The 24423-nt window shown below is 42.5% G+C and overlaps 1 protein-coding gene across 2 annotated transcripts in view; it reads left to right on the top strand.

Moving 5' to 3' along the window:
* The window catches only part of PAG1 (phosphoprotein membrane anchor with glycosphingolipid microdomains 1), a 104115-nt gene that overhangs the window by 59640 nt on the left and 20052 nt on the right, over window positions 1-24423 (top strand). The window contains exons 1-2 of one of the 2 annotated variants that reach the window (XM_066564211.1): window positions 869-975; window positions 2889-2953. The gene's annotated coding sequence lies outside the window, so the exon portion shown is untranslated. Of the gene's footprint in view, window positions 1-868; window positions 976-2888; window positions 2954-24423 lie in introns of those variants that run through there. The other variant, XM_066564202.1, reaches the window with a different exon arrangement.

Here is a 24423-nt window from a genome sequence, read left to right as displayed (position 1 = left end):
TGCTCATGAAGATCATGAAGCATCGTGCCTCCTTGAAAATGAAGCTGGTGATGCTGTGGGGCAGGAGTGAGCAGGCAGCGTGCTCAGGGGCTCTGGAGTGTGGTTACCGGGGCCGAGAGCAGCTGCTGTGCCTGCGCTGCCCGGGATCAGCCCAGGCAGGGAGAGCCGCTCTCCCGGCAGGTTTGGAGAGGCAGGTGGCAGCAGCCGGGCTGGGAAGGGCACATCGCTCTGTCGGGGCACTGCGATTTCGCCTCTTCGTCCTCCTCTCGAAAAGGCAGACAAGGCTTCCAAGTCCTAAATTGCATTTTGTCTAACTCCTCCCCTATTCCGGCTGCTTGCTCAAGCAACCACCCACGGATCCGAAACAAAAATGTGTGAAGCGAGGCAGGGAGGGCTCTTGCCAGCGCAGATCCCAGCTCCTCTCTGGGCGCCCGTCGTGTGCTGCCACTGTCTCACTCCTGGGCACAGAGGAGCTGTGGCTGATCATAAACACATCGGCATTTCTCTCCCGTTCCTTCTCATCACCCTGTGCTCCAAGAAGAAGAAGCAAAGAGAGGTGCGGGGCTGCGGATGAGCGTGTCTTTGTGGCACCGCTCGCCGGGCGGGCTGGCAGAGGCGGCATTGTTCGCGGGCTGTGCCCGCCTGGCAGCCGAAGGTGGGATCCGAGCCCTGCACACGGGATCGGTGAGGCTGTGTCCGAAGGTGGGATCCGCGCCCTGCACACGGGATCGGTGAGGCTGTGCCCGCCTGGCAGCCGGGGAAGGTGGGATCGGTGAGGCTGTGCCCGCCTGGCCGCCAGGAGAGGTGGGATCCACGCCCTGCATCCGGGATCGCTGAGCGGCCGGGACAGGGTGAGCAGCTCCGAGAGCTGCGTTACTGCCCGGAGGGAGTTTTAGAGCTCAAACAGCTTCTCCTGGTATCTTCTTCTGCACAATGCAAAGAGGGTCTAGGATGAGGAGTCCTTGTTAACCAAAGGTAATATTTTTGTCTTTAGAGTAGCATAAGTTAGCGGCCATTGCTGCTGTTTGGTTGTTTATTAAAATAAGAGTGATACAACAGGGAGGAAAGTTACGAAGTGCTCTGTGCTCCGCAGGAGAGTAAAGCTTTGTGGGGGCATCGTGCTGAGGGTTATTGAAGTTTGGCTGTTCCCCTTTATGTGGGCTTAGTTTGTGTTACCAGTAATAAGATCTGTATGTGTTCCCATCAGAGGAAGAAAAGACTATTTAGTTTCCTTCTCCATCTTACTTTTTAAGCCAAAAGTTATTATTTATATGCAATATTAAATTAATTATGCTAATAGAAATACATTGATATATAGGCAAGGTAAATACTTCTTATTACCAGAGACAGTTCCTCACCCCTCAAGGTACTCCCTGGAGTACAATCCATCCTGTACAGTCATAAAAACATTAACATTTGTTGCACATACCTCAGCAGAAAGAAAAATCATTGTTGCATTTATTTTTCCAGCCACCTTGCAATAACTATGATTACACAGACTGTGCCAAACATATTTTTCATTGTTGTGCCAGTGTTTCTCATATGCTCTTAGTACATCAGTCCTATTTTAGTGGTTTTTAAATGACTATTTTTTTAGTTTCTAAGATCTATTTTGTCCAAGTGTTTGCTCTTCATATTGCTGTTTGTTCTTTGTGGTTGATAAGTTTGTTTTTGAGAGTGTGTACTGCTATTTGGGATGATAACAAGTATGGTCTTAAAAGCACAAACCTTGTGGCTGTTGCTCATCTTTTGTGCCCAGGCTGACATGCTTTTGGGGTGAACAGGCTCAGCTGCATTGAAGACTCCCCACACAACTTAAATCTGGAGCTCTTAACAACACAAGTGGTGTTTGAAAGGTTTTTTCCTAAGAAGGGGTTAAAATGAGGAGAGTGTGGTTTGTGCACTGAGGAACGTGACTTGGTTCTGCCAGTGCAGCACCGTTTGTTCTGTGTAATTTGGGAGAACACAGCTTGTACCTCCTGTTTGCCTGATGGCACATAGCAGCCCCAGAGGACACACGCTGCTTTTGTGCTTCTGCTCAGTTTTAATCTTTAGGGAGCAACTGTTTCAAAGAATAAACACATTGCCTTGTAGGAGAAACTCCAGAAAACATCCTGCTAGTGACAGCGGCAGCCGCTGCCCATCATCCCGGGCATTCCTCTGCCAAAAGCGGCGGGGCTTTGTGAGCTGGCCTGCCAAAGGCTGGGAGCTGCAAACTCTGTATTCCCGAGGATGGCCAAAGGAAAGCAGCTTTCAAAGAGCTGAATTAAAACTGTGAGGCTGCTAGCTGCTGGCTCAAAATGCAGAATCTGTGTTTATCCTGGCCCCCTCAGCCTCTGGCATGCCCTTTCTGCAGGAGTGTCCTGCCCACTAATCTCTACACACCCCTCAGGCTGCTTGGTGGTGGGGCTGCTTGGGCACCAGGCAGGCAGGTAATGATAATGAGCCTGCTCACTCCCTCCATGCAGGCTTTTAGGTTAAATCAAGATTAGTTGTTTATTATTTTGAATACACTGCCTCATACTGGTGTAGAGCCTGTTACTTTTCTTCTACTGATTGGTTTTAACTGGCAAACAAAGTTTCATTTGCTGTTAGTTTAAAAAAGTGGAGTAAATACATGTCCCACACAAAATAATCCTACTAAATAATATTTGTTTGCTAGATGTTGCATGCCTCACTTATACAGAGACTTTAATAACCCATTTCCTTCAGAGTATATGACACTAAGTGGGCAGGGTCAATTTAAAATAAATAGCTTTTGCTTACGAAGTCGACTTCAGTCTATTGTATATGTTTCTGTAAACAAAAGATGCAGCAGAGTTTGGGATAGATATAAGCACAGGCAGGGGTTTTGAGATAATGTCTTAAACAGTGTTTCGTTTTTTCAGCCCAGAAGCTTTTGCTTCCTCGCTGGGAGAGCCTGTATGAAGACCTGTGTGGATGATGTTATAAGGTAAGGAATACACCTTAGGTGTGTTAACTTCTAAATTTTGCATTGCTACAGAGTTTCTGTGTGAGAAGTTGCTGCACTCCATCTAATTTCTTCTCAGAGAGACTGTTGTTTGGTAGTAACAAATAAATGAGCAAGACTCTCTGTTTACAGTGTAGATGATGATATGTCTTAAATTATGTTGATTTTCAGTTTCTCTGCTGTGAGCCTCAAACTGTCCCTGTGGGGAGAGGCTCTTGCTGTGTGTCTGTCTGGAGGACCTCTTGGTGCAGCATCACGGTGTTTTATCCAACTTAGTAATGTTGCTTTACAGGAGGGTGCAGTGTGTTTTCTGATTCCCAGAAATATTGTCACTTGGTGGCATTCCCCTGCCAGCTTTAATATCACCTTTCCTTCTACACTGGTCTCTGTCTGGGTAGCAGTCCCCATCACCTCTATTCCCCTGCAGACATGGTGCACTCCATGCTTTTATCCACAGGCAGACTGATGATATCAGTGAACAGCACCACTCTCACCTCCTCTCTCAGGGCCTCATGCACTGAGTCACCAAATCATTTGTCAATTAATGAAGAATCTATTTGAAATAAATTGATGAGGAAATGTGGAACTCTTCTGTTCTGGGGTCCTAAGAGGCAGGCTTTCCTGCTAGGCAGTTCACAAGCCTGCATGCATATTACAAAGTCTAGTAGTGTTAGTATAGTACAGCTGTGCTGCATATTTCCTTAATCTGCTTGTTTAGAGACACCCAGAATATTCATCTTAATCATTTCCGCTGCATAGTAGGTACAGGAGGAAATACCAGGGAGAGCCCTGTCACTGGGAAAATGCATCATTTGAATGTGTAATGTAAATATTTTAGCTAACCAAATGTAAACACTGTTTTGCCTTTAGGATGGGAAAAGACTGTTGCAGTCAGAAACGAGCTGACATAAGAGTGACCCTGTATAGATGAGATACAAAATTGTGTTCACACATTTTGGTAATCAAAACAGAGCCCTTAATGAATTGCCTAGTGTGAAAGGAATTACAAACACAAATGTGCCTGACACAAGGCATTAGGAAGTTGCTGCTGTATTAATGCTAGAATGAAGGACTTCTCAGGATTCATGGGGATCCAAGGTCTATGGGGAGGATGATGGGAGATAAGAGAGATAAGATGATGAGAGATGTCCTATGGTGAGGGCTAAACAAAGGCTGGAGACTCTTTGGAGGGAAACCCAAACTTGTAAATATGCTCTGAATGTCCATGCTTCTGCATGCCACTGACTATGAGTTGTTGAGTGAGTTGTGTTCATCATGCCAGTAAATTCAGAAGTTTTCAAGGGTTAGAAGATGGTAGAAGCAACAAATATACTTGATTCAGTGAGAAGCACCTTATTGCACTCACAGCTGTGCTGTGGTTTTTCCGCCAGTGGATTCAAAGGAAAGCAGAGTTCTTAGGGAGTTCAGAGTGGTTGCTCATCAGTTCTGCCTGAACTGGCTTTGTAAGTGTGTGAAGACTTATGTTCAAGTGGTGGTGCTTGATAGAAACCAAACACGTGGTTTAACTTTTGGTACTGAAATTGGTCCTGAAAAACAGCATGGGATCCAGAATCCTCCCAGATTCCACTTGACTTCATTGTGCAGTAAATGGTCTTTGGGCATTCATCAGATCGCTAAGCAGAAGAAACATCTGGAGATGATTTGGTTGGCTGTATGTTCTAGCCCTTGAATTGTTAATGTCAGAGGAGGAAGAAACGACACAGAGGATTTGTCTAGACTCCATAGATTGCAAGAAACTAGTTAGATCTTATTTCTGAAGGCACAGGTTCATGTAAACACCCAAGTGAGTGAGCTTTCATTACTGGAATGGCTGGGGGATTTTTTAAGGTTGATTTTTGCTTGTATTATCGACAATGGATAATATATTAACGTCTGCCTCACATTTGCTATTCCTTTGTTGTAACAGCTGGAAATTTACATTTATACATAGGCCTCAGAGCTAAAAATGTCATTCCCTAGGTTAAAAACCCATAATGATTTTTGTTGTTCTCCTTGATAGGAAGGGATAACTGAAAACACAAGGAAAAGACAAACAGGAAGGGTAGCCCCAGATGATAAAGGTTCTCAGTTGGAGCAAAGATTAATCATGTATAGTGTAGCCTTGAAAGCGTCATTGTCTGCCACTACTACAGCAATTTAGCTATAGCCAAATGAGCAAATCTATCTATTTAATTATCTAAAGAAAGTAGAAGAAATCAAATAATAAACGTCATCAGTGAAAATACAATGGCTTTTTTTTCAGTACATAGAAAATTAAAAGCCCCTCTTGTGTGGATGAAGAGTGTTCTGCATCGATGAGAATAACGTCAACATTATCACAGAATCAAACTTGTGTTGCTAGAAAATCTAATAATTTTGTGCAATAACTTCTTTTAATTATTCTCTTGAATACAGATAATCCAAATCTCCTTTTTCTCCCAGACAGATGTATCAATTTTCATGGGAAAGCATTAATACAGTCAAGAGTAAGAACTTCATTTTTTTCCTTTATGGGCAGGAAGTTCATATACGTTTGCTAAAGGGCTGTATTGTGCCTTTTTAAAAAATAATTTTAAAAAAGGATTTAAAATTAGATGCTGTATTTTAGCACAGGGAAAAAGATAGGAACAGATTGGTCTGTAGTGCTGAATTCACAGTATCATTTTTCTAAAATAAAGTTATATTATTTGAAAGCTGATGAAAGAGAGGGAATTTAAGAGATGGGAACTGCAGTTGAAAAATTTTTGGAAGGAGATTGTAAACTTCAGGGCGGAAGGGAGTTAGATAAAAGAATCTATGAGAGTGGGAATAATAATGTGAAGAGGAACAGACTGTGCTGGTGATATCTTTTGGCCAAGGTTTTGAAAAGAATTCAGAATATGATCTGCAATCTCTGTCTTTGAGGGGGGAATGGGATTTTTTCCATTTACAGTAAAGTTGAGTGAGAATGTCATTGCTCCAGCTGTTAAAATATTTTGAATTCTACTTCAAACTGATTATTTATTGCAGTGTTAAAGTATAGACTGTTGTGGACAAAAGAAAAAGAGAAATTGGAATCAATCCCAAAAAGTGGGTTGAAAGTATAATTTATGCTTCCCTGAAAGGAAATGGGACTGCTTGTCCAGTTCAGCTCATTCCAACCTCGTTCTCTGAGAGACTGCTTTTTAGGAAGCCTCTTTGGATAGATACAGCTGGAGGTGAACAAATCTCAAGGTTCAAATCTGCACGGGAAACGTGGAAGCCTCTGTCAAAGCCAGGAGTAAATAGGATGCATATTTTGAGGCTGGAAGTGCCATCTGAGTGTGACTTTACAAAGCATGTGAGGACCACGGCATCCCAGGCATCTCTGGCACACACTTGAGAACAGAGTTGTGTAAGGCAGAGTTTCTGCAGAAGGTGGATGGGCTACTTGGGCTGCTCCGGTGCCTGCAGCCTTTTCAGCAGCCTCTCTTTCCTCATGGTACAGAGCAATACACCATCTTTGCCTGTTCAGTCATTTCTATGTGACACAGTCTTCACATTCATATCTACATAGAACCAGCTCCAGATGAATAGCAGTAACTTCCAGCATTAGGTAAATATGTCTGTGAAATGAATTTATCCTTCTGCTGTTTGGACTGTCAGTAGCCTTGGACAATCTGTTGTCATCAGACTGACTTGGGTTCTTAGTTCTGCTTTTGTGGCACAGCCAATTCCATTTCAGTGAATGTGAATTAAAGAGAGTATGCTCTAATAATATTTTATATTTACCTGGCACATTTCATCCCAGAGGACTTTATAAATCATGTATATTCAGCACCTCTGACCTTTCACAGTCCCTTCAGAGCTGGAGAACAAGCATTTTACAAAAGCAATAAAACCATAGGAATTTTTTCTCTGTAATACTGGGGGGAACTCATTAATTACAGAATGAATTTTATGTTCCCCAGCTTCAGTTTGTAAAGACCTTTATTGAAAATTTCTTCAAGATAAGATGTATGATCCTGCGTTTTGTGTACACCACGAACAAAGGGCTAATCCATCCTTTTAAAACTGGACCCCTGGAAATATTTCACTCTTGCATCTAAATGAACATAAAAGTGTCACTACCTCTATACCTTGGCTGTCGTTTAACCAGTAAATAGTCACCTCTTCCTGAAGGATCTGCCCAAAATGCCATAGTCTGCCTTCCCCCTCAGCTGCTACGCATCCTCCCATCGCAGTGTGAGAAATACAGCAAAATAGACGCATCAGAAAAACTATTTACTTGCTTTTGAGGAAGTCAAACGTGACTGGTCCTCTGAGGTATCAAGCTGAAGAAATTCAGCATGTCTGTGCATTTGGTCAGCATATGCAGAGGAGGAGGGATGAGCAAGGCCAAAGGAACAAGGCAGACAAGGAGGAGGATGGCAATGAATTCATTGTCCTGGCATTCGGTGCCTGTTCCTGTAACATTAGGAGGATGACCCAAAGCCTGCGAGTATCAGTGTCTGTCCCTGCAGCACTGGGTCAGTGAGGGACAGTGTGAGGCTCTTTGTCTTCCCAGAGCATCCTCCTTGTGGTGCACAGAGGCTCAGCTTATGTGCAGGACTACCTCAGTTGGATTGGATTCCCTCTACTTTGAGAAAAAACTCCAGAGGAGCTGCTTTCCTGAATTTTAAAGAAGGAAATGGACATGCAGCCTGTCCACATACAGTTTTTGCTTGGCCATTTTGTGGGTTGATTTGGGCCTTATTTAGTCTGTTGTTTTAAACAGAAGGACAACCACATTTCTATTCTAGTTATACAATTCAGCAAATGGATTACAAAACCACAGTGAACTGTGACTCTCATGGATGGTAACTCAGTTAATAATAGATTAAAGAATCTTTAACGTTTTCTGTGTATTGTTTTGCCATTTGTCTCTCTTTGTAGCTTGTCTGGGTTTAATATAGTTTATTCCATTTAGGAGCATTACTGAGACAAACCCCATTAAAGCAGGCATTATAGTCCTTGTTTTGATTAGCACTCAAGGCCACTAGATAATGATGCTTTAAAAAAAAAAAATCTCGTATTTCTCCCATGGTCATTAGCACTGTGATCATTGCCAACCTTCATACAACAGTGTAAGTTGGTTTTTTTTTTCTAAATCTCAGAGCCAATTGTGAATGTCTGTAATATAGTCTGTGACATTTGAACTGTAACATTTCTCTCAAAAATAACAGTTCTTGCTCTTTCAGTGCTCATACTTGCAAGAAATTGGATCTTTATATGTAAGACAGTCAAAAAACATCATTAACTAGCTAATATTTTTCAAAGCTATTTTATTGGGGTGATTTTTTGGTTTTTTTAGTTTCATGTTGTAGTGAGGCTTTCTAGATATTTAGGTATGTACATGTTCTTCTCAAACAACACTCTGACCAGAGAAAGACATTTGCACCACTCCTAACAATACCAGACCATTTCAGCCCTGGACTAATATGGGCAATTAAAATAATTTCCACACATCATGTTTAAACCAGTGACATATAATTCTAGGACAAAGCCTCTCAGCACCTCTTTCCAATATTCATCTGCACTCAGAGGATAAGCAGCTGCTATTACATGCTAATGTCTTTTGAGGGTGAATGGCCATTTTAGGGCATGTTATTAACTCTGTGCAAATCAGTGCATTTTCCATCTTAGTGTACAGAGTTGACTTCACACACTGTTCCCTTTGCAGGTTTTAGTTCTGTTAACCAAAAAGAAAAATGAGAAAAATTAGGCATTTGATGAGTTTGGGTTGGCATCTTGAAAGATAGGGCAGGTCCATCCACAATTACATGTTCAGGCTGTGGGGACCAGACCTCTCACCTTACAGGCTTGTGAAGTTGCAGGTCTTAGGGCAAAAGGCCAGCCAGAACAACTATAATTTTTAATAACACAGCTGAGTTATTTTACTTTATTGCTGTGTTTTACCTACCCAGTGTAGATGTACACTGGGTACCTGGAAAGAGGCACTCACTCTAGCGTTTGCTTTTTATCCTTACAGACCCAAATCACCCTGTGTTCCCACTAACTGGCCAGATCCAGGTGCAGGAGCCCAGCAGACTCCTGAGATCCTTTGAGCTGCTCATTGAATCCTCGGAGCAAGCTGAATGCTCCTTTCCATGAGCATACTTCTTCATTGAGATAAAAATTCTTGCTTTTCCCCCCATTTTCTTCCTCCTGAAAAGGAAAAAAATGAGTGCACACACACACACACACACACACACACACACACAAAAAGTGGTATAGCATACAGAGCTTTAGCATAGACTTGCTTTGGCTTAAGACTGGCTTGTTACTACCAAGAGTTTGTTTCTTGCTGTGGCCATGATCCCCCAGCCTCTGCTCCAGCATTCAGGGGACTCATGTGGGATGAGTGGCAAGGAGTACCAAATGTATAAGATATTAATTTTTGTTGAACTGTTCCACGATTCTCCAAACCTTCTGAGCACAGAAACCCTTTTTATCGTATTGCAGCCCAAGCCTCCTAATCTGTACTCTTCTAGTTTGGGCATTTAAATGAATTTTGCTCACTAAGGCATCCAGTTCTGTTCTATTCCTACTATTTGTTTTGTCTAGCCTTGCTCAGAGTACATAATTAATGCAGTAGTTAAAATACTATCATCTTAATGCTCTTTACCATGGATGAAAACCTACTTGTCTCAGAAGCTGTTATGCATGAACCATGTAGAAGAATTAGCTTCAGTGGAATAACCCTGGATTTATTATTCAACCAGTCACCACACTAACCTGTTTTTTTCCTGTTATTATTCTTACCTAAGTAGTTGCTATAGTTAAAAGGCATCTCCCAGTTTCTAAAACAGAGGACAGAAGCAGATTGTTGGAAGATCTTTTAAAAAATCCATTTTTAAAAAGTGTAAATCCTCACTTATGAATTCCTGATAAATGCTGAATAAATTCCCACAGTTCATAATTTCTCATTATTTATTTAATTTATACACCATTATAACTGTGAATGAGGCTTTACAAAACCACAGGGACACAATCTTTGCCCTAAAGAGATTGTTGCTGAAATTAGACACAACATATGACCAATTATTTCAATAGACAAAGCAGGATTACACCAAATAAAAATGGTTCTTGTTGCATATCTTGTGTACATTGTAAGCTTATAATAATACAGTTATTTGGAAAGACCTGTTTCTGCTTCTGAATGTGGTGATTTGCAACAAAGCTCTAGAATAAAGCCATCATTAGTGTTTGCTGGTTTAAACGAGAAAACCTGAGACACTAATGACTAATGGTTGCTTTCCTACAGGCAATTTAATTAAAGAGCTGGATTTAATAGAGGCTATATTCAGTATTCATTTCTAGCTGCTGTGGCCTTCGAGGACCTTCATTTTTAGACTCATCTTGAAGATATTGTTTGCCTGGTGCATTTTATTGCATGGTGAAGGCAGAGCCTCTTGGAGGCTCTAACAGGACTCCACACTTTCTTCAGCCTAATCTTGGGCACAGAGTGAATAATAAGATTTCTCTGAATTTTAAGTAAAGAAGTCTTATTCCATACATATAGAGCTCTTTTCCTACTATTTAGTTTCAAGTACCAGTGTAATATTTTATTTCCAGGAATAAGCCATAATTGTGCAGTATATCATTGTTGAAGTGTTCCTCAGCAGAAGAGGCTACCATCCTCATATAAATACTGCATGTACTTGTATCAAATCCTCAGGCTTTATTTTGACATTTGAATATCCAGACCTTTTACTTGGCAAGACTTTAGCTAATGAACTGAGGTTTGACCACTATTTCCAGAGCTCTGCCAGTATAGAGCTCATCTGATCCCCTCTCTAGATGAGGACAAGTGTCCATGGTGGGAGCAGGGTGGGCTGGGCGAAGGGAATGGGGCTGGAAACCTCCCCACCTTCTCCTCCCCTGCAGCAGGTCAGGGTTGGGGTTTTATTCCCCAGCAATTCACTCAGATAAAAAGAGGATTAGGGTACCTGGTACCTGCTTGCCTACCCCACAGGATTCTGGTGTGGCTAATTAGTCAGTATTTGCACAACTCTGAGAAAATGCTTTAAAGTGCCAATTATGAATAATAATTATCTTCTGAAGATGATTGGGAGTCCACGTTTGCATGTTGATTCAGGCCACAGGAGGCAGTCTTTCAAATAACAGCTCTTATTTAAATGCCTTGCTGCTTCCTTATCTCATGTTGTGTGTTGTTTTTTTAAGGATGATGAGAAACATTAGTTTACCCTCAGGAAAGGCCAGGTCTGACTGTTTTTAATAATGAGTTATGTACTTAGTCACAGTAGGTAAATTTACAAACCAAGCAGGACACACTCAGAGATCGATTCTGTCTGTTGGGCAGATGGTTTTACACAAAACGTTCAGCAGGACAAGCCTGCTGAGACTTTAAAACAAATACTGCTAAGTAACATTGCCATAAGCCTCTTAATATGGTGACAATGCCTGATTTACACTCTGCAGAGCTACTTTATTTATACCTCATCTATTTACTGGTGTGTAATAGATTTACTCTGGGAAGAGCTCGATCTGGGCAGATTTACTTTGAAGGCTGACATTTTCAGTTGGACCTTCCAGAAAACAGTAACTCAGCACTAACTGCAGGACACTGAGCTATTTTAGTAGTAACAGCACACCAGTATTAAAGACAAAGCAAAAACAGCCTACAAAAGAAGTCTGTGACTGGACTTCAAATTTTTGAGATTCCTGGAAACTTTCTGTTGCAACAGAAATATTTTTTTATTTTTCTAAACATCTCTGCATTTTCTTGTAGTTTTAGAAATGTTGCTGGTCTCTTTAACTAGATAGTTAGAGGCTTAATTATTTATTCTACTTTTATATGAGCTAATTGGAGAAGTGTTGCCTGTAATTTAGTTTTAATATTTGAGTCTGTATATCTGTATGTTAATGTTGCATTAAATAAAAGGAAATCTACAGTTGTACTTAATTCTACAGAGAGAACAAAATTTTGCCTCCAGTTACTATACAAGAGCAATTGGGAACAAAATTGGGCCAGAAGTTCCCTGCCTTCTATCTCTTTGCAGTAAAATAAAATTTTAATGGAGAAAAATTACACAAAAAAAGAACACTTTGTTTTAAAATGTTCATAAAGGGAAAAGAATTTTTTTTTTGCCTGAATAGAGGTCTTTTGATAGTTGTTTGCTAATTTTATGCTTATACATGTGTTCAGTAGCTGCATAGGGACATTAAACACAATGTTGATATGAGCCCACATATTGATGCTCCAGCAGAGGGGTCTTAAATATTCATCTGATGACTAGATTTGTGTTGTTTTATTTGCTTCCTTTTTTTTCTACCCAAAGTCCTAAGCACCATCAGATAATTAAACATTACAGGGTCTGTGACAGTGAACATTTCTGAAAGTTTGGACATTAATTTTGTGTCCTGCCAGCTGGAAGGAGTGTGATGCTCTGGCATTGTTCTACTAGGAGAAAAGTGTTTTTCTGATATTAGACTAAAATGTTTCATCCCTGAATAAATCCTTATGGCTTTCTGAGAAGGATTTAAGTGCTAAGAGCATTCAGCTTTGTGTAGGCAATGATTTTAGAGGAAGATGTTTGTGCCTGTGCAATAGTAAAGCATAGCATTACTGGTGTAGATTCAAGTGCAACTGAAAATTCCTAAATTTAGGCAAGTATCTGCAGGGCACCTTCAGGCCCTGTTATAGTCAGTGGCAACCAGAGCCCCCTTCAGCTGCTCTTGCAGAAGCAGCTGGTGCCATTTGAGGTGCCCTGGTACATTTTTCATAGTTTCTTATTAGCTATTTGAGAAGTGTGAGAATTGGCCCTGTGCCATGTCTGCTGACCTCATCCAGGTGCAGATTTCATCTGCCTAAAGAGAGGGCAGTGAATGGTGGTGGAAATGCCATAAACTGCGTCCTTTGGCCTCCATCTGCCACTCCAGGACACACATCTCCTGCAGTTCATGCATCAAGTTGTTCTGATGCCCTGAGGAGGCTGACCTAGAAGAGAGGCTAGATGGAGTTAAAGAATAAAGCAGGTATTTATTAGGAGGCCTCAATGGATCCACATTGGGCAGCACAAGACCCCAGCCAGTGCTACACCCAGGATGAATCCAAAATGGTCACAAAATGGACAACAGGTCACAGGGTCTCACACTTTTATAAGTTCTGGTCCATTTGCATATTGGAGTTAATTGTCCAGTTATAGCTTTAGGTTATGAAGTCCCATCCTTCTTGTTTTTCTCAGTACACCATTGTTTATGCTCTTGGGCCTGAAATTTGGATCATTTGTCCTTGGTCCCCAGTGAGAGAAGCTCTGTGAAGAGAGCTTACTATCCCCTAATATGAAGCTCAGAACTACACACTAAAGCAGTGCAAAATCTGAAAAATATAAAAGCTAAAACCCGAGGCATCAGTTCATCTCTGTGGACACATCTGCATGAACATCCAGACATCCTGGATGCCTTTAGGCAGCTCAGGCTGTTCTAGCTGCCAGTGTTTAGGCAACTAAATGGCCCCCTGGGCTGCATCCAGCATCTTTTGTGAGGCTCCATTGCCTGGTACTCCTGGAAACCCAGGAGGCTCAGACATGTCAGGAAGGAAGGGAGGCAGGAAGGGAGGAAGGCAGGCAGGAAGGCAGGCAGGAAGGCAGGCAGGAAGGCAGGAAGGAAGGCAGGAAGGAAGGAGGGCAGGAAGGCAGGAAGGAAGGCAGGAAGGAAGGCAGGAAGGAAGGCAGGAAGGAAGGAAGGAAGGAAGGAAGGAAGGAAGGAAGGAAGGAAGGAAGGAAGGAAGGAAGGAAGGAAGGAAGGAAGGAAGGAAGGAAGGAAGGAAGGAAGGAAGGAAGGAAGGAAGGAAGGAAGGAAGGAAGGAAGGAAGGAAGGAAGGAAGGAAGGAAGGAAGGAAGGAAGGAAGGAAGGAAGGAAGGAAGGAAGGAAGGAAGGAAGGAAGGAAGGAAGGAAGGAAGGAAGGAAGGAAGGAAGGAAGGAAGGACCTGTAGTTCTGCACGTCTTACTGCTGTGCTCTGTAACTCAGCACTGTGGGTTTGATCTGTGGTCTCCCAGTTGTCCTGCCTTATCTGCATAGCCACAAAACAGCCACTGGGCAACCAAGCCAAGTCAGAAAGCTGCACCAGAGGGATGTCAGTGGCCCTGAGGCTTGATCACTGGGCAGCACTAGCCCAGTGGAATAAATTGTGCATCCTGAAATGGCTGAAATGCCTGTCCTTCTGAGACAGCAGTAGGTACCAGGTGCCCTATGGTGACTGGCTTGTTTTCTCCATCTCTTTGGGCTGCCATCATTTCCCACCATCATTTTGCCTTTTCCTTTCCTTCGCTTCACCTGCGTTTGCCAGCAGTGCTGTCTTTGCCTATTAGCAGTTGTGTACCAGCTGCTGTGCTTTTCCTTTTTTTGGCAGTTTCCGTGCAGATTGTGCTTGCTTCTTTTTGCCCCAAACCTTTTTGGTGCGTGTCAGCATTTTATCTGTTCACATGCACTAGGGAATGATAGGAGCCATGATCTATTTGGGTCAGTGCATGCCTGTAACAATTCCAAAAGGAGGGGTTTTCTAAGAATAAACTCTCCAATGCCAATCTAGTTCTCATTCTTACCCACATAATATCTGTTAGCACCTTCTGCTATTTTTATACTTGTGAAACTGGGGTAGCGTGATGAGTCTGTTGTTTTTGCTTTCTTCCAGATGAACTAAGTCTTGCAATTCTTCTGTTGATTGAATAACTCATGGAAATACATAGCAAAGTATGTAGTTTAGCAGCTGCCCCAAACTAATGTCCACAATTGTTTGTTTCAAGTCAGTTGAAAATTTAAAAAGGACTCTCTAAAAGGATGGCATGGTTGTTTTTTCTGAAAGTAGCACATAAATTTGGTATTGAATCAAAGTAAAAGCAGAGCTAGATGACCTTTGTTCGTCAGGCAGTTTGCCAGGTGTTCATTGCAGTCAAGAAAAATTTTCAACAAAAGGAAAAATTAATTTACTGTCACTGCCATCAAATCAACCTGTAAAAGTTTCAGCTTTCAATAACTAATGTCACTCTCTTGACTTACAGGTGGTTTCTTTGAAAATTGTTTCCTTCTGCAGAATTGGATTGCTTTACAATAAAACGATGTCCCAAAGTGATGAAAAGGGATGAAAAAGCTTTTTTCACTATATAGCATTAGGTTGTCCTTTAAAAAGAACCTTGTTCAAGATGTATTACAAGAGGCCTGAGCATGGCATATTTCTCAAAGAATAAAGCAGATAAAATCCAGATTCCTCGGTTCAGGAAAATGGAACCTGAAGAGGGTGTTATAACAGTGATGTAATGATAAATTGTAAAAAATAAGTAGTTGTTGAAATTCCTGGGTGGGATGTGGTGTATTGTAGCTTATGTTCTTCAGGTGACTACTCATTATTGTGTATGTTTGTGTCTGGTATAGTGCTTAAGGCCATTTAACACATTTTAGGTGAGCTCTTCTACTGCCTAATTCCTATAATTCCATTCTCTCTCTGAGAAAATGTTTTCTCAGCATCTGCTCTTTGTATTTCTGACACACCCTTTCTTCACCACTTGGGCATCCTGATACTAACAGGCCATAACCAAAGTAATCAATGCATGTTGTTATCAGTATTGGTAATTTTAAAAAGAGTTTGTGTGGGTGTTTGATCAGCACATTATTACAGAAAAATAATCCAAAGGAGAAGTGATAAACCAAAAAGGCTACCCAGGGTGGGAAGTACTCAGTGAATAGTCAGGGTGGCTGCGCTCTCTGCTAGAAGCACCAAGCTCGTGGAGCTGTGGCACTGTGGCAACAATGGTGTGGCCTTTGGAAAGGAGGAGGGGGCACTTGTGGAAGGAAGAACAAGGTTTGGTGGGCTGCAGAGGGTGGGTGAAGGTGCCAAGAAGAGGCAGGATAACAGAGATGGAGGCTTCCTGGCCATGCAGGAGCAGAGGCAGGACCTGCTTTTGTGGGCCCAGGCCTCCAGTGCCTGCTGCGGTCACACCCACACAGCTGGAGACTTCTCAGCTGCTGGGGGAATGGCACCTGCTTACTGTGATCAGTCCTACAAAGGTTTTGAGCTTGTTATCTGCTCTTCCCTCGTACATCACTGGTGAAAGACTCTTCTTACCTGGTCTGTCTTGACTGTCTCTCCTGTCTCTGGAGAGCAGTTATCCTGTATCCTGACAGGCTTTCATCAAATCTCAGTCTTCTCTTTCAAAACCTTAACAGGACTACCTTCTGTGGGGGAAAAGTAATGATTTGGGTCAGCACAGAGGAGAAACCTGAGAGAAGCAAAGCCCAGCTGGTTATTGATTGCATGAAGTGATGCAATGCTCTGCTTATCCTGCCTGCCAGCCACTGCTTCTCTGTCATCGTGCTTTGGCAGCTCGTAACTCAAGGTAGCAGCAAAACTTTTTGCAGGAGGCTTGATGTATTTCTCCTTCTCTCTGCAGTGCTGCCCATGTTGTAGAGCCTCCTGTGAAAGTACTGCTAATGATCACACAGGAAAGCACAGAGGCAGGGGAAGTCTTGAAGCAATAGTGATGCTTAAACTAAGCAGAAAAACCCATGCCAACAGGCAACAAGAAGAACACACTGGAGGAAAGGGGGAGAAGGGATTTTCTTTAGTCATTTGTTATTCAACAAATTTGAGTTTACAAGCTATAGGCCAAATTCTGTCTTCTGATTCTTGCTTTAATGCAGGAGGAGGGTATTTTTACTAGGGATCATGATTTATTCATGTTAAGGAAATGCTTCTTTATGCCAAGTTCAGGCTACAAAGTGGTAGTTAGTAGATGACATTCAGACTGAAGATTTCCCTTGAAACAACGTGAGAAAGTATTTATTTTCTGAAGTCCACTTCCCTTCACAGATAGTTTCCTACCATGTAATATCCAATAGCCAGGAAAAAGAGCCCAATACTGTGACAGGCTGGATATGCAAATGCCATATTCATACAAAGCTTTATGGAGGGTTTCTTTTCCACTCTGTGTGAACAACCAAACATCTCAATTAAATCAAGAAAGGAAAGACCTGGTTTTCGTTAGCTGTGAAGACTTTCAGAATTACATTAGTTGCAGTTGATTAGATCTCATAATTGCATTTGCTGTGTGTCAGGATGAAGCAGTAAGGGGTTTGGGTGTGTTGAGGGGGGTGGAAACCAGCTCGTAGATCACTCCTGCAGGACTCATGATTAGTTTCTGCTGCCTAGGTCTGTTGGGGTCAAGCCCAGGGTTTTATATTTCACTCTCCAGAGCAGGAGAGAAGGTGGGTAAAATGCACCATGTGTCACAACGTTGGTGTGGGGGGCAGGACAGGATTTTGCCTCCCTGCTCCGTGCTGCTGCAGGTGCCAAGCAGGACACTGCCTGTGGCTCAGTGGGGAGGTGAATCCACAGGATATTCTGGACTGTCAAAAGCAAGTGATGTTTTCATTTACCCCAGCTCTGCTTCCAATTGAAAGGGCAGAACAATGTCATGCTGGTCTTGGGGAGAAATTGCAATGAAATTGTGCCATAGCAGGAGGCTGTGAAAAGGTGTGGTCTGTCAGGGCTGCTCCTGTTGCCCAAAGGTTTAGTTATCCTCATTGTCTGGTCTGATGGTCAGCCAGGGAGGCCAGCTCAGAGGAGTGCATCTGAGGCCCTTCCCAGTGGGTCAGCACACATTAACCTCCCTTGGTTTTGTCCATGATTTATAGATATCTCCTCTCCTAATTCTAGGTGTCTGAAAGGTCACTGGTCTGTCAGAGATGAGGGATGACCTTCACAGCTCACTTTGAAGGTATTCCTCTCTCCACAGGAAGAAGTGAGTCTTTACTGATCATGCAGAGCATAGAAGCAGCCAGTTTAGATTATTTTTACAAGACTGAATTAAGGTGGCATCTTCCCTCAGGGAACACACAGCTCTGTTTCCAACTCAGAGAAAACAAAGATCACGGAGAGGCAGCACTGAGTGGGGACACCAGGTATCTGGATAAGTTGCAAGAACTCTTCAAAACCCACCAAATCATTCTTTGTCTTGGACATTTTTTCATGAAAATGAGGTTATTTAGACAGGGATTCTCTCATGTGCTGTCTTGGTTTTATCTTGACAAAAAGTAAACTCTTCAAGACAGAGACCGTCTCCAGCAATGAAGAAGGCTCTGCATATATGTACCAAATGCTTAAGAAAAGCTGACATTCCTAATGAGATACAAATGCTAAAAAGTTAAAAATTATTTTATTGAATCAATTAAAGTGAAATGAAATTTGGCCTTGAAACAACTCTACACCTACACAAAGCACATTGTAAGGTGAACTGTTTTCTTCAAATTGATTTGTCACCAAGTTAAGTCACAGCTGCTTCTCTTGCTGTGGGATATCACAAAGCTCAATTCTCACTAATTCCTTTTGTTTCAAGATTACCTTATCTTAAATATAACAGGTCCTTCTGATCTAATTTGTATTCTACCTCCAAGGACCATCACTTAACTTCCCTGGAAGACTCCTGTCTTCCAGACATTTATATCCACAGACTTTATGATAGCATTGGCACTCAGCAATCTGGGCTGTTTGAATTTAAAATTATTTTGAATAATTTTTTAAAAAAATTGGGATGATCTTCATGGGCTTCATTTTGGGGGTGCATCTCACTCAAGGCACATCAAAAGGCTGTAATGTCCTGACAGTTGGATACATTTTTTTAATTTCTCATTTTAGGTAGAGTTATTCTCACTGTAAGTAATACCATTTGAGCAATCTGAAAGTTTGGTATTAGTAGAAGTCATTTAGTCTTCTCCTGTGATGGGAACAGAGGTGAGATCTCACAGGTGGGACTCTGTAGATAGCATCTGAGTAAACCAAAGCCTGTGTTTAGAAATGTAAATGTACAGAAGTGGAATCTCATTCCAAGTAGGAGTCTCTTTTTTTTTCTTTTTTTTTGGGGGGGGGGAAGCAAAAGAGCAATATTTCATTGGGGACAATCAAAGCATTGTGTTTTGCTGCTGCATATTTTGCAATCTTTTGTAATTTTATACAGTTTGGGTCCTTTGGAAACTGGAAGTAGCATCTGGAAAAGTACCATCTACTTGTATTGTTTCGCGGGCCTGATTCAAACAGCAGTTTGAGAACGAGTACAATTGCCATGGATTTTAGAGGTCTTTTAGGTCAGATGACTGAGACAAACTCTGTGTGTGCCTACTTCCCAAGCTAGGGGGAATTTCTTAGTTTCCATTATTATTACCTGAAAAGGGTTGCTTGAAATGTGGTTGCACTGCAAAAACTGAAAGGGGATTTGGCATGGTAGAATTACATAAACAGCAAAGTGAAATTATAAACAGGCCTTGTTTAATATGAAAGAGCATCTAGTTCCAGGAAAAGCAAAGCTATCAGGAGTAGTTGTGTCAGAGCTAGAAAACACAAAGACAGCTTTCATTTCTATATGCTCTAAAGTATGCAGTAATCGTGGTCTAATTGCCTCACTGCAGCCAGAAAGCAATATGGGATATTGTGGGGGTGTGGGAAAGAGCACAATAATGCTACAATTAAGCTGTAATCTTTGGCATGGTCACTCAGCAGATAAAGCTTTTCTGCTGTCCCATTTGAGACAGTCATTATTTGGCTGCTAAAGCCTGGGGAAAATATGTGGTGCTGTTCCTAGGAGCTGTTGCACAGAGGCTTCATTATGGGTTTCTTCCTCAGCAGCTGGCCAAGCCCAGCCAGTGCTCTGCATTTGAGAGCTGTGGCCTCAGCACTCCCCTTCTCCCTGTTTGTGCTTGGGGAGGTTTGTACTGCTGGTAGTGGAATGGGGAGAGCCTTATTAGCCATTGTGGAATAAATTTGTGAGCTTTAAGATTTGTTACAAACCTCTTTGCTTAGGGCCTGATTTATAATGGATTATAATGGAATCTCTGCATTTGGCAGAGATTTGTGAGTGTATGGTTTATACACAGAAAAACCTTGTGAATGTGGGAAATAAATGTGATAGCTCTGTGACAGGTTAGGTGCATAATTGTGCATGTGTATTAACCCCAGGATGCAGACTGTGTTTCACGGGGACATAATCACATTCTTATGCAATTATGCTCACCTTCCTTTGAAAATTTAGCTTTACAGCCTGCTATGAAACCTTGTTAGCGACATCTCTTATTTTCTGAAATCCTCCATCATTTTAGGAAATCTATTCCACTGTCTTGAAGCAAGCCCTTGAATTCACACACTTAATTGTTCATGTAACTTTCCTGACTCTTTCCACTTTCCCAAATTTCTTTCTTTCTGAGAAGAGGCTGGCTGCACTGCAGGCTTGTGTTCACTTACTAGAATTCTAGTAGGAATAGAAAGGAAAGAGTGGCAGGAGAAGTCAGGTCAACTTTGAATACATTAACCTTGAGGTGATGTGGTCTGACAAGGCATGAATGAGTTGCTTGGAGTATGAATGCAAATTCTGGCATAGATCAGACTTTACTGCTGCAAGAGGCTTTTAATTTTTCTGCAGTGCCACAGATAGATGGATTCAGGGAGACTTGGTTTCTCTCTAGAAGATGTTAGGGTTTAGAAGGGGTTAAAAGTGACCGGTGGTTTGGGACTGTTCTGTTTTGTCTTCGATCTGGTTTTGCATTATAGAGCACATACATCCTTTGATAAACCAGCCTTGATTTCTGAAGAAGTAGGTACAGGTAGACTAGATCAGAACCTCATTATTCTGCTGCTTTGCAAAGCAAAATCATGAACTGTTTTGAAGGCTTATGGCATGCACAGTCTCTGCAAGGCTCATCTGATAGCCTGCAAGAGCAGCTCATTCCATGTCAGTAATTCCTTCCAGCATCAGGCTTTCAGGACCAGGCCTTAATTATGTGCACATCTGGTCTTCACAGCTTGGAATAAGATGTGTCTGTCTTGAACTGTTCTCATAAATGGGTGCTGCCAAGCCAAGCAGCTCAAAATACAACTGCACCACGAGAAGAGCTTTAACCTGTTGTAGGAAAGTATTTGTCCTGATTTAGTGCATAGGAACCCTAAAAGCAAAATGCACTAGGTACTGCATGAGAAAGTGGATCTTAGTCTTAAGGTTTGTGTAGCTCAGTACTGGATCTACATTAAGAACACTAGAAGCCAAAAGAAGCCCTTGCATCTGCAGAAACAGCAATTTGACAAATTACAGATATGTTTTACAATGTTTTTTAAGTGCCTGTGAAGAAACTTCACTATCTTGACTCCAGTAACACTGTGGAGTTAGGAAATGTTCTGCAGGCAGCATCTCAGTCCAAACAGCAATCCTGTCACCTACTGTCTCCAGAAGCATTTAATTGCAATTGCTCTTTTTCACTTACTACCAATGTAAAGCAAGGAACACATTTGTGTATTCGAGCTGTTCCATAGTATCATCTATTTTGATTTGGCAATGCCTGAGAGTTATCTGAAATGCCTCTTTTTGATAAAATTTTGATATCTTTGTATTTATTTTATTAGGCTGTCATGCACACTTATTCCTATTTTGATATCTTAATTAGTCTTTGTCACCTGTGGCAGAGGTGGCTGCTTCAGGCAGCAAACAGGACTGGGAACTGAGAGAGGAAGAGGAGCTGGAGTGGCTAGAGACCTGGATATGTCCTGTGTGGAGAAGTACTGAGAGAAGAGAAGGATCTCTAGTACAGGGGGATTAAGGTCCAAAGGACCCCCTGTTATCAGATGCCCAGAATGAAACACAGAAGATGTGGGTTTACCAAGTTAGAACAGCCTGAAGCATAATTTTGGCTGCAGTCAAAAGGCTCTTTCCCAAAGCCAATCCCATGCATATCTCAGGAGTTAGCTCTGGTAAGGGACCACTCCTGGAAGATAATACAACCCCCATTCTGTGGAGAATAGGAGAGTATGAGATTGTGGGCTTGGGCTGTACAAGACAGTTATCTCCAACATGCTTCATTTACTGCAATGGACCCAACCTTAATGTTCATTAAAGCACAACTCCCACCAGCTTCTGCAGATAGGCTCCAAAACAGGACTTGCAGTAGGAGATACCCATGAAGAGTTTGACTCAGGTATTTTGCCCACACAAGAAGAAATGCAGCCCTGATGATGTCATCAAGCATGTGTGTAATGTCTTATTGGGTTATGCTGTGAGGAATCCACTAACTGTGGCAAGTCACAGAAAGGAGACACTCCAGCTGCCTCCAGCTACTCTGCAGTTAAAGCCTGGTTAGGCCACAGAGTGGAAAAGGTTAGAAAACACATTCAATTTAAAATCAAGAGGTTTAAAGGAAGGTTGTTTGGGTGAAGGAATTTTGATTTCATTTTAACACAGGTCAGCACAGTGCTACTCTTAAGGGCTGTTTCAGGAGCACAAATGGCATTTTCCTGCCAGCACCATGGTATTTGCATGCAGAGAACAGTCCTGACATGCAAATGGTTATGGACTGAGCAAAGTGCATTGCCATGTCCTCCCCCTTCTCCAAATGAGGTGTGTAGTTTGATGTGAGCTGTTGTGGGTACAGGAGTTGGGGATTGCCTGCCTTCAGATGTTTTCTTTAGGGTGGCCTTGAGGGTGTCACATACAAGGGGTGTGCTCAGTCTTTGGGCCCTTGGAGACATACTCTGCCTGCTGGTGCCTGAGCTGGGTCGGAAGTTGCAGAGAGAATTTTCCAGAGTGGGAGTAAGGTAAATCCCCTGGTCTCCTGTAGGATGCTGTCTTCATAGAGAAAATGTATTTTCAGGATTTGAAGGAACAGAAGATGAAAGGCTCTTACGTTGAGAGGTGTTAGTCACATGTGCAGGACAATTTCTGCTGTTGCCTCTTTGTTGCAGCCCAGGTTTCTGGTCTGGTTTTGTGGTTGAATGACAGCATTTGCAGCTGGATGTCGGCAAGACATTGCTTCATACTTCTCAACTCCTGTCTCAGTTTGTGGGTGCACATATCTTGCACTTCCCCATTTTCTGGTTTAATACAGCTCTCTGGGGGATTGCTACCAGAGTAATAAAAATCTCAGATAAAAATTCCAACCTTCTTTCCCACTCTCCCTGCTCCCTTCCAGGCCTGCTGCGGGGCAGAGGGGATCTTCCAAACTGTCTCATCTCCCTGATCTGTTTTGCAGTTTAACAGTGGATAGCTGAGAGCACTGGGAGCCAGAGGGGTGGCAGGGCAAAGAGAGCAGTAGGAGACTGAGCAGTTCCCAAGGGAGTCCCTAAAAGAGCTTGGGGGTGAGCACATGAGGCACCTGGGCAGTGCCCCCGTTAGCTGAGCACAGCCTGGCAGCGCCGGCCCGGGAGCCGCAATCCCGCAGTCTCCATGAATCCCTCCTGTCCTCTCGCGTTTGGCTTCTCCCGTCCAAAGTCGCTCAGTTGTCAGAACAATTTAGTCTCTTGCCTGTGCTCCATCTATAATTCATTAAGAAACCCAGAGAGGTGAAGCTGTTGACATTTCCCACTCTTTTCCCTTTGGAAGGCATGGGCTGACTGTTCTTTGCAGCAGGACGTGAATGAAGCTGCTCTAAACCCAGAAGCCAAGGGAGAGGGACACGCTGCCATCTCCTGCTGGGACACCAAAGCATGGCATCTGCCTATCACAACCACATCCTTTGCATGTGCCACCATCAACTCAGGCAGGACTTTGCTCAGAAAATCCTGGCCAGATCCTGGACCTGAAGTGCCCTGGGTCTTTTGGATGCACCTGTTTTTGAAGGAATACCTTCAGAGGTGTTCGGGTCTCACCCCAGACTTTTGCAGCAGCTTCCCCACCAGTTAAAACTGATGCTTCATGTGCTCCCTAGAGTTGCAGCCTATCTGCTTCACTGCAGATACAGGTTTTTTGGAACCAAAATTGCATTCTCTTCATCATCACATCATCCTGAACTGCCTCAGCTCTGCTTTATCCCTGCAACAGCCGCAAGCAAAAATAACACATTATTCACCATAAAAGCGTGGCTTATGCAACAAAATATCTGTCATTTTGAAACCACAAATATAATTGGGCATTTAAGTGCAATTTTGAGGAATGGCTACAGGCATCATTTATCATAGGGATTTCAATAATGGCAAATATTGATGTCTAAAAAGTAAGAAGTTCCCTCAAGAAGAAGAAATTTTATCTAATATAGTGTAAAGATTAGTTTTCTGAACTGGTAGTGACTTTGACATGTGAATGCAGACTATTGTTTAGATTTTGCCATAGATTAAATAACCAGGTTTCTTAGCCTCACGTTCTAGGCCTTTCTCTGTTATTCTCTTTAAGAGTTCAGTATCCCCAACAACTTGGGTGCAGAGTTCTGTGGAAAGGGTACAGTGGAAGAAATCTTCATCTTTAAAGGGTTGTCACACAGGAAAATAATTTTTAAAACCCCAAACAGTTCCATTGACCACTGTTCTGTCTCAGCAGTGTCTGTCTGCAAGGTTGAACTATTTGAGTCTGACAGACTTCCAGGGGTGGAGGTAGGACTCAGGTTTTGAGGCTGACAAATGAAGGGCCCCACTGAACTCCGGAGTGTGCACCGAGCTCTGAAGCGCCTCGTAAGAGCCACAAATCCCAGA

Source organism: Molothrus aeneus, chromosome 1, assembly GCF_037042795.1.
Source record: "Molothrus aeneus isolate 106 chromosome 1, BPBGC_Maene_1.0, whole genome shotgun sequence".
NCBI classification, from domain to species: Eukaryota; Metazoa; Chordata; class Aves; order Passeriformes; family Icteridae; genus Molothrus; species Molothrus aeneus.
This window is presented reverse-complemented; position numbering and strand designations above follow the sequence as displayed.